The sequence below is a fragment of the Apostichopus japonicus genome, chromosome 11, assembly GCF_037975245.1.
Source record: "Apostichopus japonicus isolate 1M-3 chromosome 11, ASM3797524v1, whole genome shotgun sequence".
Lineage (NCBI taxonomy): Eukaryota > Metazoa > Echinodermata > Holothuroidea > Aspidochirotida > Stichopodidae > Apostichopus > Apostichopus japonicus.
The window spans coordinates 23,661,909-23,680,781 of record NC_092571.1 but is presented as its reverse complement, the minus strand read 5'-3'; the positions used below and the strand labels follow the sequence as shown (position 1 = coordinate 23,680,781).

Here is an 18,873-nt window from a genome sequence, read left to right as displayed (position 1 = left end):
TGGTAGTACCGTATTCAATCATCGCCGTAATTTTATGCACTGATACACCAATTGAAAGTTATCCTGGACGTTTTTCATTTTGTTAAATTATCCTCTCAAAAAATTGTCGCCACATTGCACATCATATCGTCAGTAACACATCACACAGGGGCGTATTTAGGATTTTCCAATAGGGGGGGGGGGGCGCCAGGCATGAATGATCGCCGTCCTGGGGGATGGGTCTAAGGGGAGGGGTGTACAATTTTTGCTTTCAAAGAAGGGCTGAAATGCAAAATGGTGTCATATGCATGGGCGGCGATCCGTACTTCCGAGTGGGAGGGGGGGGGGGGGATATGACCTTGTTGACTATCTAAGCGTAGCGCCACCATCAGTTGGCGCGAAGCGTACAAGAAAATTTTGGGATTAACAAACCCTCTAGATGGCCGGAAACGGCACTTCCCGAGGTTTCCAAGCGGCATATACCCAACTTTAAAATAGGGATGTCATGTCCGAAATATCTCATAATCAGGATCCAAAATACTTTTTTTTTAAATTTCGGGTGTTATTTTGGGAAAATTGCCCCTGTCAATCTTGTTTCAGGCGCAACGTTAGAATGTTCGAGAGCTCTGTTATATTATTCGATGAAGAAAATGGCCTCATGCAGGCTATTATAGGCCTATACACATGCAATACACAATTACACATAGTTACATTCCTAGGTACCGATTGCTAGGGCATCCAGGTGAAACGTGTATTACGCATTACCCTGGTTACATGAGATTCTCAGCTGTTCGAGGGAACATGTACGTGTGTAGGCCTACTATAGGGCCTATATGAATACTATGAGGGTGCATATATGTACTATATCAATACCGTGGGCGCAATAATACATTTTGTTGTTATAGGGCCAATGAAGCCTACAGTCAACTATTTTTGCTTTATAAAGACGCTTTATTTGAAAAGATCGCACTGCGTTTATCCTAGGCGAGAAATGAAGCTAAAAAAGAGCCGTACATTAACGAAGATGCATAAATGTAGGCATGAAAATATTCTTATCCCTGGCATTTGCTGGGGGGGGGGGGATATGGTGCATTACATCCCCTCCACCCATTTTCATGGGGGGTATATCCCCCCTCCACCCAGGATCGCCGCCCATGGCCATATGTGATCCATTTTTCGACCTTAATAATAAGCAACATTTCCAGTAAATATGGACACAAAATGCACAATTTAGTATGGCTGGCATGTCATTTAGTGTTTATAGTGATAATACAAACATAATTACCATCTATGTTTCTAAAACTATTATGCCGCCGAACTTCGCCAGAACCTTTTTTTGGCAAACAAAAAATAAAGCATACGGGAGGGGGGGGGGTTGAGCGATCACCGACATCTCACATAAAAGTCGTCATCAATTTTTGTTTTTTGTTTTGCTAAACTTTTTTTTTTTGGTGACGGCCAATAGGGGGGGCGCGCGCCTGTTGCGCCCCCCTGGATACGCCCCTGCATCACAGACCAATTTATGGTAAAATTATTACAACCCAATTGGTAGAATAATATCTAGCATAGGCTACTCGAGTCCCTAACCAGTACACACTTAACTATATGGCCTATACTCTCAGAAGATTTCAAAATAATGTCAAAATGCGTAACCTCTAAATAGTTACAGTCACGTTGTTTGCAATTCACGTTTTACGTATTTATAACTACCTTTGTTATCTACTTCATTTTTATTCCTTTTCTTCCAGTTATTTTTTCTTTTTTTTAACTTTGATAATGTATGTATGTTTTAGATCCTCCTGCAAGCAGGAACTCGCGAAGAAGCCATCATTGGCTTATGAAAGCCGAAAGCTGACCGAAGTCAGTCTCTTAGATTCATATTTAACGTCCATGATGATGAATTGTCAATTGTGAACAACTCTGTAACTGGACGACATACATTTATCTTGGAGTGACTCGCACTCGGGACCTTATGATTGGAAGACAACGGCGTTAACCAATGAGCTAGCACTCCTGGTAATCAACCTGATCTAGGGTTCGTTTTGCAAAGCATGCTTACTACCATCGACCACCCTGGAGAGTAAAGTGTGTACATGTGAGAAACGAAACTTGAATAGACAATCGAACGTAATAATTCAACGTAGGCCTATTGGGACTGTCGTAGGTTCGGCCAGTTCTGGACTCTAGCTACGATATCAAAATTTACCATTTTTTTTCAAGATTTAATTTTTTTTTATTATTTTATTTTATAATCCAAATTTTATTTTAAGGGACACCGTATATAAAACGTATTAGATACTAACCATTTCAGTGTTACAATGAAAAGGAGACACACACCCTTCCATCAATATCACGATTTACGATTTACCGATCCTAGATGATAAATGTGTAACTATATTGAACATTTGTAATGGTATCAAAGACTTGCTTTGTTAACATGCTCAAAACCCGAAAAAGGGTAGGTACGTGGCCCGACGGCAAATAATTTGTGGAGTTACTAGCCGCCCCCATCTCCGCACCCCCTTTATTAACGCCCCTGCCTGTAGACATGACTCTGAATATTTTACCATGGATTAAATGGAAATATTAAGTTTGAATATACCCTTCATTTTTCCCACTAAAATTTGCAGAAGCTGTGGGTAATGAACGATATTTAAAACACGATTATGTACCACTGGGGTCCACCCAGTAAACTAGAAAGTGACCACTGGATGGCAAGAGGATCCAATTTGGTCACCTAGTCAATTATTCTTATTTCTCTTCGTCCATTAACTTGCCAGCAAATACTTGGGAACTAATTCCAGATATGGCGTTAACATCCGGGCGTCAAATGTTACGGTTCACTTCACTACGATATGTTTTGTAATAAATCATGCGTGCTTTCATATGTCGGTGTACGGTACAGAAATGCAAATATTTAAACACATGCATGGTGAATTCATTTATTTTCAGCTATAGGAGTTGTTGCAATTAACATTTGAATGAGCTGCGCTATCAGGGGACGGCTCTTAGATTTAGTTAATAATAGTCTAAACAGTCTGGAATGCAACTTGTACAAATCACTGAGTACATGAACAGTATATCTGCGTCCTGTTCGTGTGATTTGATTGAAACCGGTATAGGCCTAACTTTGAGTCGACGCTCCAGGGCTTGGTACAGTACAGTAGCCTGGGTAGCTGGCAATGTTGAACCACTGAGCCACTATATGCCTATCTTCACAAGCTCACGGAGTGGACAAATCAAGGCAAGTGTTGAGTTTATAAAGTATAGGAAAGGTCTAAAAGTCACCTGTGTCAAGAATATACAAGCAAGGCTAAATCAATTCATAATATGCACTCGCTTGTGAAGCAAAATGACATACTGTATGCCTAGCTTACATCAGTCAACTTAAAGGGTGACTTTAATAAAGGAAGGATTTTAGCTTTTGATATCAAGAGCTATATTCGAAGAAAAACAAATTTAATACTAGTAATAGTCATGTCTCTATTACAGCTTTACCAGTTATCAAGATATTCAGCTTTAAAATAGGGCTTACATTATGCTTCATCTCTGAAATGATGCTTTAAGGATAAATTGTCAGTTCCGCAGTGCAGGTCTGGTCAAATATTATCTATTGTATGAGTTCTAATTACTTATAAAGCCAAAACATAGTCTATAACATGATACAAGTTACAGAGCACCCTAAGAAGTATGACATACAATACTATTTGCCCATATTGTAGTTTACAAATTTGTTGTGCACTGTAAGCATATTATGTGAGGCCATTAGTCACATGTCTTTTTTCCTATTAAGCTAAATTTTGTTGCGAGATGCTTTATGTATTCAATGTTAATTTTAATTTCTTCGTTTGTATTCTGTATTCTTTCATATCCCACCAGAAGTTTAACTTGTTACCGAATCTAAGATTTGCAATGTCATTCTTCACCAGATGTGGAGTATGTTGAAGTTCTACCTCTTCTAAAACTTATTGTTTGCTTGGAAAACCATGAAATAAGCACTTTCTGAAAATTTGAGTCGTATAGCTTAAAACTTGGACAATTTATCACAATTTGAAATTCCGCAATTCGTCGCCACCGTGCTGGCATTTTGACATTTTCTTAATTTTTGAGGTCTGATATCTCAGCAATTAAAGAACCCTATTACCTTTTATTACAGAAGCCCATAGAAATGGAAAATAACAAACTAAAGGTGTGAAAGCATTGTCTCGTGGAGTTAAGTCAACTAAAAAGTGACAAAATATTCAATTGTAGTATTTTTTTGATAACAACGATGCTATTTTTAAGTGACAAATTGCTCCTAAACTGTTTCGCCAAGATATGCCTACTTGATTCTTTCAGAGGTTATTACGTCCAGTCCAAACAATAACAAATAATGAATACAATGCTTTCCTGTTATATGTTTGTAAGTTTGGATGGATTGAATTTTCAAGGGTGCATGTATATCATATTTTTTAGAGACAGCCATTCAAATCAGAATGCCATCTTTAATAATTCTCAGCCAATCAGAGCATTTCGAGTACAGAAAGCCCGAGCATATCCTTGCGTGGATAAGAATTATGATGTGAACAGAGTTCTCTTGGGCAGGACAAATTGATTTGTTTCTAAGCCTCTCATTATTTAGCCCACTGGGCCAATTTTATCTGCGTTTGTTTTTATGAATGAATGTCTTCACCCAATATATCTTTACTTTCTGCTGGAGCTCCTAAATTTGTCGTAGTCATATTGTCTGTGAACTATGTTTGAACGTTCTTCATATTTCATGACCGTTATCCTGTGACGCTACCATTCCAAATCCCCAAATGCTGTTCCTATATATTGATTATAAGAAACTGACTGAAAGTGGTCTGTTTGCTTTGACTAAGAAATCCCGTCAATTTTATTAATGAGTAACAGATGTTTAGAGGGTCATTTTCTCAAAACTAAAAGTGTTATACAAAAATGATAAAACTTCAAGTGATATGGTATTAATTTTTAACAGATTCCTTCGAATGATCTACAGCATACCAAAGTTGCTTTTATGCCTATAGTTTCTTCATTTGAGGTTCAGTTCTTAATCTCTTCTTATAATACTATAAATTACCAAGTGGGGATCCTGAAAAACGACAAAAGGTCACTTTCCGTGCAAGGGATCAAACTTCAAAACTTGACAACAGATTTAGAAGAAATTGCAATACAGTTGATCCGTGAAGAAAGGTACACAGTTCGAGCAGCGTTACGGATGGGCAACAGGCACCGTTTCTTCATATCTCAGCTGTATTTTGGACAATCATTTGCTGGAAGATATTGGCATTTGATTTACCCATAGCCTGTATAATTGCTTACCCTTGGGCTAGCATTTTATTTCTTGCCATGACGCATGTGTTTCTCAACTATAGTCATATAGGAGAGGTACATTCTGAAGAAAGAGGTATGATGTGGGTCGCTATGGATCTTACAAAAAATCCTCCAGAGGTCGTTGGTATGGTTGGAATCAAACCCTTGTCACCTACTCTCGCAAAGTTGGTAAGATTAATGGTGAGAAGACCTTATCAAGGTAGGGGGATAGGCAGAGCATTATTGGATACTGCCCTGCAATTTGCCACTGATATGAATTATGTGGCAGTTAATGCAGGAACATTGGACGTGGCAACAGAATTTAAACTCTTTCCATTGTATGCTAGACGAGGATTTCAATTACACCGTACTTCATGGGCGCCATCCTTCTGGTGGCCTATGTACAAGTCTCAACTTTTGATAAAAGATTTGAACTGAAGCATACAACTTGGACCTGGGCAGTTTCCCCGAACAGAAATGTTAATATCGCTGATCGAGGCACTGAGTCGTACGAGCTTTGTTATTAAACTGAATCTTTATTCCAATGGATTCTGCTTCATTTGACCTTATATCAGGAATCTGCACCTGTTTACCAAATTATTGTAATCCTCAAATAGAAGAGGATTCAATCTAGGGAGTGGGAACCGGGCAGGGGAAGAGACTTCACAAGTCAGTGGGACTTGTTACTCTGGTATGAGGAAGTAAGTTACCGCAGCATTGCCTTAAAACTGTGTACATCTTTTTATATATATATATATATATATATATATATATATATATCTTTCTTTGAGCCAAGAAAGGGGCGGGGGGGGGGGGGGGAGGAGGCCACTAGGAGTCACAAGCAGCTTTCAGACAAAATTTCTCAGGGATCTAAGGGGCTGTTTTGCAAGTGATATGAGGATAATTCAGCCTACCGCATATATTTTCTTATTCACCTGTATTTGCCTAGAACCAATTGAATGATACCATTTGGGTTTTTCAATATCGACACAACAAATTTTGGATAGTTTGTATTTCAACCTTCTCTGGTCTTATCATGCAAGGAGGATGGTAATGTTTTTGAGAGGGTCAAGCAACAGCTATCTTGTGTTTAATTATTGTGTTCTCATTGATACACCTGATTCACACCCGCTGATGATCACACATTCATTCATATTTAGTAAAGATTCCTAAATCCTATTGGTCCATTCAGGTCAGCTGACCGTGGTTAATCCTGTGAGTAACGCACGGTAAAATTACGGGGCATCACTTTAATAAATCTTTGGTTATATGTAACCAAAAATGTTTTGTTTTATGATTTTCCCCCACACAAATGGTAGTGTATGAATGAACGGGGTTAATCAACGGTCTAGCGTGCGTTACTCACATGATTAATGCACTCTTAAACCCCTCCCCTAGGATAGCATTCACAAATACACATTGTGCAAGCTAACTAAGTGATGTGCCCTCCCCGTGTCCACCCCCCCCCCCCCCCCGATTGAATTGTCTGGCGATGCCAGTGTCTACAACAAAGAGCAATAGCTCATGAGCAAGAACGAGCATATCCTTGGGCATATATATACATATAGTCATTACACTGAACTGAGTACAGAAGTTTTCACACGCCATCGGTGAGAACGTTTTTCGTGAGTAGACTTTCTCGCAAGAAGCCTTAACTAAACAGACGGATTTTAAATAGACTGACACTAGTGAAATCTCGGTTTATGGTAAGTTATTGAAAAGGACATCAACCGTCTTACTTTATTTATGCTGAACACTTCGGCACTCACTCATTATCAAACTACATGGTGCTAGAGCCTAGGTAGCTAGCAATACTCAAAGCAATTAATTTTTGTATTTACCGTCTAGGCTTGGCCTTAATGTCAATTGTGTCAAAAATAGACACGAAAGGTTATATCATCTCATGATAATATTAATATGCACTCACTGGTGAAGAAAAATGACACACCGTATGCCTAACTTACATCAGTCAACTTAAAGGGTGACTTTAATAAAGGCAGCATTTTGGCTTTGATATCAAGTGCTGTATTTGAAGAAAAAGAAATTTAATTCTAATAGTAGTAATGTCTCTGCAGCTATACCAGTTACAAAAATATTTAGCTTTAAAATAGGGCCTATATTATGCTTAATCTCTGAAATGGTGCTATAATTATAAATTGTTAGATCCTCAGTGCACCTGGCTTGGGCAAATATCAATATATTGTATGAGTTATAAATAACTTATGAAGTCAAAACATAATCTTTAACATCATACAAGTTACAGAGCACCCTCAGAAGTATGACATTCAATACTATAAGCCCATATTGTAGTTTAAAATTTGTTGTGCGCTGTAAGCCAATAATATATTAGGCCATTGGTAGTATGTTTTTTATCCTATTGAGTTAAATTTTGTTGATGTGAGATGCTTTCGGTTTTATTGAGTTAACGATAATTTCTTTGTTTGCAGTCTGAATTCTTTTATGTACTTGTTCCCAATTGATAATATTTGCAATGACAATCCCAATTAGATCCTGATATTTTCTATTGATAATCCTGGAACTCAGTCAACTGGGTCAATCCTTATCAAATCACCAGATTTTGGAGTATGTTGCTTCAAAATTGGACAATTTATCACACTTTGAAATTCTGCAATATGTCGCTCCTATATGGCATTTCTTGATTTTGGGGGTTCCGATTTCTCAGCAATTACACATCTTACTATAGTACCTTGCTAATACAGAAGTCCATAGATTACATCCCATAAGAATAAAAAAATAACAAAATTTGGCTATTAAAGCACTTTACTATGGAATTAGGTCAACTTAAAAGTGCCAAAATATTCAATTGTGGTATTTTTTCGCCAAAAAGTGAAATTTTCATTGCTCAATTGCTCCTAAACTATTGCTCCAGGATATTTGATTCTTTCAGAGGAAATAATGGCCAGTCCAAACAATAAAATATATTGTTTAAAAAACTCTTCTTTACATTAATGTATTTGAAAGTTGTGAGGGATTGAATATTTCCACATGTGCATCAAGCTCATAATCAGAGCACATCGAGTACAGTAAGCCGTGCATACACTATAATTGCGTGGATTAGAATTAAGATTTGAACAGAGTTCTCTTGGGCAGGACAAATTCATTGTTTCTCTCATTTTTATGTATAATTGGGCCAATTATATCTGTTTTTGATGTAATAAATATCTTCAATCCATAAATCTTTACTTTCTGTTGGAACTTCTAAAGTGATTTGTTGTATTTAACTTAATATGTGAAGTTTGTTTGAAGGTTCTTTATATTTTGAGGCATTTATCCTACAGTAGGTGTGAACGCTACCAGATCAAATCCCCAAACCCTGTTCCTATGTATCGATTATGAGAAACTGACTTAAAGTGGTCTGCATGTTTGACTAAGTAATCCAGCCACCGAGGGTCATGTCTTTAAAATTGGAAAGTGTTATAGATAAAATTATACTTGTAACTTCAACTGATATAACTTTATTGAGCAGGTTTTTTTTAATGATCTACAACATATCAATGATGATTTTATAATGATAGTTTTTCTTATTCTCCTCATATTCATACTACAGATTACAAAATGGGGATCCCGAGAAACGACAAAAAGTCACTTGCCGAGCAAGGGATCAAAATTCAAAACTTTACACCAGAGTTAGAAGAAATTGCAATACAGTTGAACCGTGAAGAAAGATACACATTTCGAGCAGCGTTACGGATGGGCCTGGAGGCACCATTTCTTCATATCTCAGCTGTATTTTGGACAATCATAGGCTGGAAGGTATTGGGATTTGATTTACCCATAGCCTGTATAATTGCTTACCCTTGGGCTAGCATTTTATTTCTTGCCATGACGCATGTGTTACTCACGACAAAACTAACTCACTATGGTCATATAGGAGAGGTACATTCTGAAGAAAGAGGTATGATGTGGGTCGCTATGGATCTTACAAAAGATCCCCCAGAGGTCGTTGGAATGGTTGGAATCAAACCCCTGTCACCTACTCTCGCAAAGTTGGTAAGATTAATGGTGAGAAGACCTTATCAAGGTAAGGGGATAGGCAGAGCATTATTGGATACTGCCCTGCAATTTGCCACTGATATGAATTATGAGGCAGTTAATGCAGTAACATTGGACGTGGCAACAGAATTTAAACTCTTTCCATTGTATGCTAGACGAGGATTTCAATTACACCGTACTTCATGGGAGCCATCCTTCTGGTGGCCTATGTACAAGTCTCAAAGTTTGATAAAACATTTGAATTGGGCAGTTTTCTCGAACAGAAGTGTTAATATCGCTGATCGAGACACGGAGTGGTACGAACTTTGTCCACCAGATTTATAACAGGAGAAGCTAAGAATTACTGTTCGATAAATATAAGATTCAGTTTATTAAACTGAATCTTTATCAAAATGGATTCTGCTTCTTCCGACCTTAAATCAGGCATCTGCAGCTGTTAACAAAATTGTTGTAATCATCAAAACAGAGGTGACGGAAGAGAGTTCAATCTGAGGAGGGTGCCCGGGGCAACTGGGAGTGTAAACAAACTTCAGAGGGCAGATTTTGGAGGGTTTGAATTTCAACCTGCTCTAGTGTTTTCATGCAAGGATGGTGGTATTTTTTTAGAGGCTCAAGGAACAGCCATCTTTTGGCTACGATCATGTGTAGCATAATATGTTCCCCTTGTAGGAGAATCGTGATACATACCTGACGATGATCACACAGTCACAGTGTCGATGCAAGAGAACTGGGGGTGGGAGTAGATCAGTCGATCGGTTCTTTCCTGTAAGACTTTTCTTAAAGACAGCCATCTGCAATTCGACATGGAATGAACAATAAATAAAGTCTGTACGTTAAGTCTAAGAACTGAATATGGTGAGGTAAACAGATAATCTGAGGCTAACTCGCTGTTAGTCTTGATATATGTCACTGTCCAACAAAGAAGACAAATTGGAGTGCAAATAATATTTCTGTGCCTGTTTTTGATCTTGACGGTACGGTATGTTCACATTCTTAATCTGATAATGTTTGGAAAGTTAAGCCATTTCATGTTTAGTGGTATGAGGGCTCCTTCATGTCAGTAATGAAAGGCTATATCAAGTCAGCAATGAGGCTCCATCATCTGGCTTGGTTTTTTAAATGATTTGTCCATTATGGCACATGTGCATAATACTATCATAATCGTTTTATTGTTGTATTTTCCTATTATTCAAAACTGTGATGAGCATGCAAATAACATCCCCTAATATCAGTCTGTCTCGAACAACCTGATATGGTAGTTCTTGCAGTTAGCCGAGTGTGATTAAACTTCATCAATTTTCTATGGGCGAGTCGACATTGATCGACCCAAGAATGAGATAATGATTAAGTGCACAAAATTAACGTGAAGTTTTTCATCACTAACGAGCCATCAGGAAAGGTTCCACATTCTGTACCCTCTGTCTGACACAACCAGGAAGATAGGGGACTAATGATCTGTTTATCAGACTGGTACGTGCAGCCAATAGCATGTGCAAAAGAGCGGAATGAATCGCAATTGTTTTATAACGGATTTGGTTCTCCTGTTTATGGGTCACCCGTATTTATTGTTTACAAATAAGCTACATTTCAGTAAAATGGTCCCCCAGTAACAAAAGTTTGATACATAATATTTGACTGCTAATTGGAAAACAAAGTTTCTACAGTGGCTTAGTTTTTATAATAGAGTAATTCAAATAACTAATGGATAACACTGAGGAACTATACAGTTGACATGGTTGAAGGCACTCGCGAGTGTCTATACATTAAAAAACAAGTAAATGTTTTTTGTTAAATATCGTCTATAACTAAATATTTCTACACTAAAGTATTTCTGTAAATAGGTGTTCTGTTCGCTACATCATGCTTGTAAGCTTGAAGACTTTCATATTCTGTTATAACTTGTCCTCAGTGGCACATGTGCATCATATTATCATAATTGTTTTTTGTAGTATATTCCTATTATTCAAGACAGTGACGAGCATGCAAATAACATCCCCTAAGATCGGTTTGTTTCGAACAGCCTGATATGGTAGTTGTTGTATTTGGCACAGGATTTGAAAATTTCCGAATTGGGGTTCATGTCCTGACGTCAAATGTGTGTGTGTGTGTGTGATTTTTTTCTCTTCACAATATGTTGTCATAATTGCGTTGAGAGTATCTGCTGGCGATCAGCGCAAATTTTACAGAAATATGAAGTACATGGTACTTCATTTGCAGTTCAGTAGGCTTGTTGGACTTGCATGTGAATACAGTGTTTCCCATGACTACCCACGATTTAATTATATACTCAAACGGTTCACTTTGAACATGAAGCAAATTTTTTAACTATTTGTTGTAATAGGTTATGTGTGCATTCATGTATTGGTACACAGTCGGTACATGCAGGTAGGTATTCAAACACATAGGCCTACATGATAAATACATTTATTTTTAACGGGGAGTTGTTGCAAAACTAAAATTTGAATGAACTGAGCTATCAGTGGACGGCTCAGTCTAGAATTAGTTAGTAATATTCTAAATAGTCTGGAATGCAACTTGTACAACGTAATGACATGAGCAGTGTACCTGCAGATTGTTGAGGAATTTTCTGGAATTGTGATTTAATTGAAACCGGTATATGCCTAACTTGGGTTCGACGCTCCCTGGCTTGGTGCAGTATACAAACGAGTAACGTCAACAACCTTGTAAAGCAGACGGATTTTAAGCAGACTGTTTGTAGTGGAGTCTCGGTTTATGGTAAGTAATTGCAAAGGTCATCAACCGTCAAACTTTATTAGGCTGAACACTTCGGCACTCACTTATTATTAAACTAATGTCTTAAATAAAAGAAATATTAGATCTGTTATTTTGATCGAGATATCTAAATGGAATAGCACATATACAACATTCCACCATGGATGAATTGTTATTTGGCAAAGTGGCTGAGTTGGTATTAAAATTTAAATGTAAATGTTAATAACATGATTGTGTTGTTACAGAACTTTGTTTCAAATTGAGTAAGTTATCTGGCAATAATCAGGCAGTGACATCATCATGCCAAATGAACTGTGCAAATCAGGACAATCATTGATCTGAAAAGAAAGGGGAGGGGCCGGTTGAGTAAGGGTTATCACACGTCCGGAATTTCCCCCATCAGATAGCCCTCATTGTTTTTGTACTCCATCTTTCATGAGCAATATTTTGGACTTACAAACTGTCCTGGTTGTCTGCATAGTCCTGACAAAGTAATAATTAAAAAAAAATTAAAACACAATTTGACAGTGAATTAGCCATCTGACTAATCTCCAACTAGAAAACAGAAAGACAAATTTTAAATAATCTTAACTGATTAAAAGTCTTCAGCCGTTCCATTTCTTACATTTTTGTGTGCTTAATACGTCCAATCCTACCATATTTGTTTCAGACTGTACCTTGGGAACCTTTGACACAAGCTTTCAGTAGTCCTCTTTAGGTCATTGAAGACTCGCCCCAAACCGCGTGCCGCCCTCTGAAAAAAAGGTAACTTTCCGTTGCCTGCAAGTGAAGTTTTTTCTTGTCGCTACATAATGCAGACAGAAATGAAACATGATACCTTGTTATCTTTTATCTGGACCTGAGATGTCCATCGCTGCTATGTACACTGTGTTGTGGGTATTGACCGTAGCTGCATGTATTGACTGTACACTAGTGTCTAAATACCGACAGTAGCAAGCTGTGTGTGTATTTTCTGGCATCGATGCATGGTGTCTAACACTTCTGTTACACCTCATTCGAAACTAGGTCAGATTAGCGGCATTAGATGTTTCTTTGTGCGCGAGTCTTCACTCCCTTTAAGGTTCTCTCTTTCTTTCAACTCTATAGCAGAATATATTTATGCATTTTATCTACTTCTAAGTTTAGTGTTTCATTATATATTTGCTAATGAAAAATTCGTTTTTGTGGATATACGGTAACTTGAAATTATTGTACACATTTTATGACAAGAAGAAAATAAATTATGGGAACAAACAAACATTGGGATTGAGCTTTTCAAATCTGCAGGTGCCACTTTCATGTAGGTAAATACGAAAGCCCATTATTGCCCTTTAAAGTAAAAAAGTTCGGTGTATCTGGTGTTTCTTTCGAGAAATATATTTTGGTGATGCTGCCTTTTTTCAAGAAATTTATTTTGGCTTGTCTGTTTTTTAAATATACATTTTGGCATCACTTTTTTTCGATTAATATATTGTAGGTATTTCAAGATATATTTTGGGTTCTCTGGTTTTCGCTAAATTGAATTTGGCTTGCCTATTTACCGCATATTTATGCCTATTTATTCCAAATATATTTCCAATGGGAAAATATTTTGGAAACAGTAAAATGTATTTCTCGAAATATCAGACAAGCCAAAAATATCTGTTTTTAAAGATGTCCTTCAAAGTGGTGAAAGAGACTTTGATACAATGAAATAAAGTTAAATTTAACACAGACGTCAAATAATATCTATATATCATTTAATTAGTCCTTAAGTCTCTACCTGAAATCTTCGTTCACTCCAGATATAAAACTGCCTTGCTTTTCTAACATATGGTCAAACATATGGTTTGGTGTATTCAACTATTTTCAAATAAAAAATCGTAATGATTTTCGTGACAAGCTGCGAGGTAGTGGCCCGACGGCAAATAATTCGTGGAGTAACTAGCCGCCCCCATCTCCGTAGGCCTACCCCCGCCTGTGGTTATGACTCTGAATATTGTATCATGGATTAAATGAAAATATTTAGTTGTGAAAATATTCTTCATCCCCCCTCACCCCCCCCCCCCAAATATATCAAAGCTGTGGTTTCCTGATGGATGTTGAACACACGATTAAATAATGTACCATTGGTGTCCACCCAGTAAACTGGAGAGTAGCCACTGGGTGGGCAAAAGAAATCCAAGCTGTCCCCCAGTCAGTTATCCTTATTTCCCTCTTCCATTCGCTCACGTACCAGCTAACCCTTGGGAACTAATTCCAGATACGGCGTTAACATCCGGACGTCAAATGTTTGCTTTTTGCAATATGTTGTCGTAATTGCGTTCATATGGAAACTGCTGGCGATCAGCGCAAATTTTCCAGACAGAATAAGTACTTTGTAAGTTATTTGCGGTTCAGTGGGTAGGAGTAATGCACTTGCATGTGAATACAGTGTTCCCCACTTTTAGACATGTGTAGTGTACACAAACGGTTCTCGTCACTGTGAAACTATTTGTTGTAATATCTGGTCATGTGTGCATTCATATTTGGTACACGTTACAGAAATGCAGGTATTTAAACTCATGCACGGTGAATACGGTTTATTTGCAGCGGGGAGATTGTGCAAAAATAAATCAGTGGACGGCTTCTGATTGAGTTAATAATATGCTAAACAGTCTGGAAAGCAATTTATACTGACATGAACAGTATACCTGCAGAGTGTTAAATACTTTTTTTTTTGTGATTTGATTGAAACCGGTATAGTGCGTAACTTTTGGTCGATGCTCCCTGGCTTGTGCAGTAATAATCTGTAACGTCAACAAACTAGCGAAGCAGACGGATTTTAAATAGACGGTCACCGGTGGAATCTCGGCTTATGGTAATTTAATGAAGAGGTCATGTATGTATGTATGTATATGTGATCTTCCCGCAAGCAGGAACTCGCGAAAGAAGCCATGGAGGCTTGTAGACTCGCAAGCTGACCGAAGCCAATCTCTCGGCACACATCCATTTAACGTCCATGTCGGGAAGTTGCTATTGAACAACACCCTTGCCAGACGACACACATTGCTGTCGGCGGGGAATCGAACCGGGGATCTCATGACTGGGAGACGCCGGCGTTAACCACTAGGCTATACACTCCGTCATCACAACCGTGTGGGCCAATTGGATCTAACTTGTATTAGGGCTGGGCACTAACTTATTATTAACCTACAAGGTGCTAGAGCCTATGTACCTAGCAATAGTCGAATCAAGTTTTCATGTATACAGTATAGGATAGGCCTAACTGTCACTTGTGTCAAGAATATACAAACAAGACTAGGCTATATCAATTTACAATATGCACTCGCTGGTGAAGAAAATTGACATACTGCATGCCTAGCTTACATCAGTCAACTTAAAGGGTGACTTTAAAGTTGAGGAAGGATTTGGGCTTTATGGTTACTTTGATATCAAGTGCTTTATTTGTAGGGGGAAAAAAGCGAACTTGTAGTACTACTAGTAGTAGTAGTGTAGAAGTCACTGGTTCTGTGACTGCTTGTATAATTTAACCATTATTGTAATGATGCATGCCTGAGTGAATTTCCAATCCAGGTGCTCACTACTATGCGATAGGGACATAGCATGAAGCCTCGAGAGTTACTGTAAATACATTCAGTAGCACACAGACCTCCTTCCTGTTAAGTAGTTTATTTGTCTTTTGTGTTCAAGTTAAGAGTTAAGAATTATCTTGTCTGTGTTTGCAGGTTCTTCATATTTTTCGAGGCCAGACTGCATGTTTGACTAAGTATTAATCCAGCCACTTTAATTGATAAGTCTAAAATGTTTAAAGGGTCATGTCTTTAAAATTGGAAAGTGTTATAGATAAAATTATAGTTGTACTGTAACTTCAACTAATATAACTTTAATGAGCAGGTTTTTTTTTTAATGATCTACACCATATCAAAGTTGATTTTATGATGATAGTTTTGCATATTTTCCTTATATTCATAACTACAGATTACAAAATGGGGATCCCAAGGAACAACAAAAAGTCACTAGCCGAGCAAGGCATCGAAATTCAAAACTTTACACCGGATTTAGAGGAAATTGCATTACAGTTGAACCGTGACGAAAGGTACACATTTCGATCAGCATTACAGAGGGGCCTGGAGGCACCATTTCTTCATATCTCAGCTGTATTTTGGACAATCATAGGCTGGAAGGTATTGGCATTGGATTTACCCATAGCCTGTATAATCGCTTACCCTTGGGCTAGCATTTTATTTCTTGCCATGACGCATGTGTTACTCACAACAAAACTAACTTACTATGGTCATATAGGAGAGGTACATTCTGAAGAAAGAGGGATGATGAGGGTGGCTATGGATGTTACAAAAAATCCTCCAGAGTTTGTTGGTATGGTTGGAATCAAACCCCTTTCACCTACTCTCGCAGAATTGGTAAGATTAATGGTTAGAAGACCTTATCAAGGTAGGGGGATAGGCAGAGCATTATTGGATACTGCCCTGCAATTTGCCACTGATATGAATTATGAGGCAGTTGATGCAGAAACATGGGATGTGGCATCTGAATTTAAAGTCTTCCCAGTATATGCTAGGCGAGGATTTCATCTACACAGTACATCATGGGCGCCATCCTTCTGGTGGCCTATGTTCAAGTCTCAAATTTTGATAAAAGATTTAAATTGAAGCATATAAATTGACCTGGGCAGTTTTTTGGAACAGAAGTTTTAATATAGCTGATCGTGACACGGAGTGGTACAAACTATGTCCATTAAATTGAAGGCTTTATTAAAAATGATCCTGTTTCCTCCGACCTTATATCAGGCATCTGCAGCTGTTAACCAAATTGTTATAACCAACAAAACAGAGGCGACGGAAGGGGTTTCAGTCTGGGGAGGGGGCCCCCGGGGAGGGGGATCAGACTTCAGAGGGCAGTAGAACATGTGACTGGTATGAGGAAGCACGTTACCGCAAAATTGCCTTAAAACAGCCCACAAAGTAGGACCCTCTGTACATACCACAATTCCAGTATGTGAATGTTTTTTTATAAAAAGATCAAGGGCACTTTTTAAATTTTAATGTATGAATGGCACTTGCAAGGTTTTTCACAGGATGAATGCATTTATTTACCTCAGCTTATCATGCAAGGAGGGTGGTTATTTTTGGAAGGGTCAAGCAACAGCCATCGTTTGGCTAAGATCATGTGTGGCATTATGTTCCCCTTGTAGGGGAATTGTGATACATACCTGACGATGATCACACAGTCACAGTCTCGATCTAAGGGGACTGGGGTTGAGAGCAGATCGCTTGTTTGGTTTTTGTGCCCAGGTTCTTTCCTGGGTGACTTTTCTTAAAAAACAGCAATCTGTGATTTGACACGGAATGAACAAATACATAAAGTCTGTACATTAAGTCCAAGAACTGCATATGGTGTGGTTCACTGATGATTTCAGGCAAACATTTAGTCTTGATATCAGTGACTGTCTAAGAAAGAAGACATTATAGTCTAGTGTAAGTAATGTTTCTGTGTCTGTTTTGATCTTCAAGGTACAGTATGTCCACCTTCTAAATCTGATAATGTCTGGAAAGTTAAGCTATTTCATGTTAAGTTGTATGAGGCTTCTTCATGTCAGTTATGAAAGGCTATTTCAAGTCAGCAGTGAGGCTTCATCATCTGGCTTAGTTTTTATGATAGATTTATTCTAAGAGTAACTTATTCATGGATAACTCTGAGGAACTGTAGAGTTGAGGTTGTTGAAAGTACATGCAAGTACATGAAAGTGCCCAGCACTATAAAGATTGTTTTTGTAAATATTGTTTATCTATTACTTAATATTTCTACAATAAGGGTTTCTGTAAATAGTTGTTCTGTTTGCTACTGCATGCTAATAAGTGAAGCCTACATGAAACATGTGTGCATTATATTATCATAACTATTTTTGTAGTATATTCCTGTTTTTCAAAACAGTGATGAGTATGCAAATAGCATACCCTGATATCAGTCTGTCTCGAACAGCCTGATATGGTAGTTCTTGCAGTTAGCCCAGGCTTTGAAAATCTCCGAATTGTTGCTGGAATTGGAAGGTCTAAAAATCATTATTCTTCAAATGCCAGGCAGCCAGAGAAATGCTCTATTGGTGTGATTGAACTTCATCAGTTTTCTATGAGCAAGTCGACATTGATTGACCCAAGATTGAGATAATAAATAAGTGCACAAAATGAATATGAAGTTTTTCATCTTCTCTTTGAATCCTGATGTTGTATGTTATGTTCACTGAAGAGCCCCCAGGGAAGATACATTCTGCACCCTCTGTCTGATACATCCAGGAAGATACGACATGAATGATCTGTTTACCAGACTGGTGTAGCCAATGGCATGTTCAAAGAGAAGAGGGGGGGGGAGGGGCCAAATTTAAAATTATCTGATGGTTCAACCTTGGTTTGGACCCAATTATTGACCGATTTATTAAGCTAAATATGCCTCAGAATGTACCATTTGATATCCCAAGTTCTGGATTTTTTCTTGGGAAGGAACACCAGACTCCTCTACGAGGGAGCTGCAGCATCCAGTGACCCAACAGTTTCACCTCTCATCTACCATCTGCCCATAAAGGTTCACCTCTTAAAATATCAGTCTGGGAATTTTTCACAATCCCCACCCATGAAATCCATTGCCCACCCAAGCCTCATAGTCTGTAAATGACAGAACCACAAATTTTCATAACTGCTATGGTTCTATGTATAGCTTATCCACATGAAACGCTCATAAATAAGCTAGAAAATCAATAAAATGGTCACCCATAGACAGAATTTTGATACCTAATGTTTGACTGCTAATTGGAGAACAATGTTCCTACAGTGATGGTCA

The 18,873-nt window shown here is 38.0% G+C and overlaps 1 protein-coding gene across 1 annotated transcript in view; it reads left to right on the top strand.

Moving 5' to 3' along the window:
- LOC139976147 (uncharacterized) overlaps nt 1-18,228 on the top strand; it is a 63,936-nt gene extending 45,708 nt beyond the window's left edge. The window contains exons 17-18 of the mRNA XM_071984609.1: nt 8,861-10,280; nt 16,000-18,228. The gene's annotated coding sequence lies outside the window, so the exon portion shown is untranslated. The remainder of the gene's footprint in view (nt 1-8,860; nt 10,281-15,999) is intronic.
- Nucleotides 18,229-18,873: the final 645 nt, after the last annotated feature.